Raw genomic sequence first — 1,955 nt, 5'->3', positions numbered from 1 at the left:
GGGGGAGTGAGCAAACGGCTGTGTGGTGTTTAGCTGCCTGCTGGGTTAAACCACAACAGCTAGCTGCAAGAATACGCTCATGAAACAAGGGAAAGCTCCTGATTTTTCTTCATTAAAACAGTTTGGCAGCAGCAGGTCAAAAGTACTTCCTGTAAAGAAGGCTCTTCTATTTCTTTTGGCTAAGTTTTATCTTTAAATTTAGTCTAAGAAATATTTTCTAGGCCCAATGGAAAAAACTAGCTGTGTAACACAACTTGGACACCCAGGTCTTCCACTTGCAAGTGTCTCCTTAAGGGCAATTAGCACTGATGATTAGAAGCAAAGCTCGTCTAACCCAGGTCTGAATGTCACACCCTCCACGGCCCTCATTTTGTTTTGCCGATCTCACTACGTCAGTGCTTGCCCGTGCAAGTCTGGTAGTACGTCCTGTCAGTCTTTGGGCTCCAAAGGACTCTCTGCCACTTTTGTCTAATCCACAGTCACCAAGCAGATTGCCCTGCCCAGATATCAAGTATTGCCAAACACAGGTCAACAGTAATCCCATGCAGAGGCTGGAGTAAGAACCTACCCACACCAATTGCATGTCAGCATGCTAGGCTTTGCAGTATTCTCTTACCACCTGCATTGATGAATAAATTTCACCTTGCTCAATGTGTGAACACAGTTTAAAACAGTCTTACACCACCTCAGTGAGTTAATTTTGAAGCTCCCTATCTTGTGCTCTTTCCTCTGCTTGGCCTACGTTATAAAACTTAAATGCTACATGCAAGAGCAACATTAAAGGATTGCACCTTATAGTGGAAAAGGACACTGGGGTCCAAAGGCATGGAAGCTTGCGCCTGTTACCTTAGTAGCAGGCAAACGTAAAACATGCCTCCCAGCTTTTTAGAACAGTCTCAGGGCTTGTCCTCCAAACTTCACTGGACTACCCTTCTTGCAAGTCTCTGAGCATTTTCAGTCCCAGTATTAAGATTTGGTTTTAGCATGACAACTCTTGTTTAAATGTAAGCTATTTGATCCCAGTGAAATGAAATAATTCATGAACAAAACTGGTTTTTCCCTCCATTCTTCTTCTTACATAGTCTCAAATGTCAACTTTATGAACAGTTTATTATATTAAAAGACAGAGTTTTTGCTTTATGGTACAACAGAAGAAGAACTCTATCCCAATTCTATACTTACTTTAATTACTTTTTGGTTCATCTCTTGATAGCTTTGCCCATGATTGCAATCTCAGAGTATACCATGAATATACCAAATCACGCTGCAAATTGATTAGTTCAGTTTTGTTCGTTATCATCATTCTCAAGTGTAACAGACTACTAAAGGAAAGATTGTGAAAAAAATATCTCTCTGCAATGACCTGCACTTTAAAGGGGCTTTTTTTGTTGTTTCTTCACACACAAAAAAGAAAATCCTACACCAACAAAACAATGAGTTACTAGTTTGTTATGTCATTCACCTGAAAACAGGAAATATAAACCAGACTAATTCAGATGTAGAGACTGTAATGCAGACCGTAATACTGGTGAAACAGCATTCCAGTCTTTCAAGACAATACAGGGAAAAAAAAGGGAGTTTATGACCTCTGGAAGAAGGAGCAGGCAACTCAGGAGGACTACAAGGATGTTGTGACGTTATACAGGGAGAAGATTAGAAGGGCCAAAGCTCAACTAGAACTTAATCTCTCTACTGCCGTAAAAGACAATAAAACAAATGTTTCTGTAAATATATTAGCAACAAAAGGAGGGCTAAGGAGAATCTCCATCCTTTATTGGATGCAGGGGGAAACATAGTGACAAAGGATGAGGAAAAGAATGAGGTACTTAATGCCTTCTTTGCCTCAGTCTTTAATAGTAAGACCAGTTGTTCTCGGGGTACCCAGCACCCTGAGCTGGAAGACAGGGACGGGGAGCAGAATGAAGCCCCCATAATCCAAGGGGAAATGGTTAGTG

At 41.0% G+C, this 1,955-nt stretch overlaps 1 protein-coding gene across 1 annotated transcript in view; it reads right to left on the bottom strand.

The window, feature by feature from the left end:
* Positions 1-1,955, bottom strand: part of CDS1 (CDP-diacylglycerol synthase 1) — a 58,478-nt gene that overhangs the window by 18,608 nt on the left and 37,915 nt on the right. The gene's annotated exons all lie outside the window — the stretch shown is intronic.

This window comes from Aptenodytes forsteri, unplaced genomic scaffold, assembly GCF_000699145.1.
Source record: "Aptenodytes forsteri isolate BGI_AS27 unplaced genomic scaffold, ASM69914v1 Scaffold227, whole genome shotgun sequence".
NCBI classification, from domain to species: domain Eukaryota; kingdom Metazoa; phylum Chordata; class Aves; order Sphenisciformes; family Spheniscidae; genus Aptenodytes; species Aptenodytes forsteri.
The sequence above is the reverse complement of the archived record's forward strand: the minus strand, read 5'-3'. Positions and strand labels throughout refer to the sequence as shown.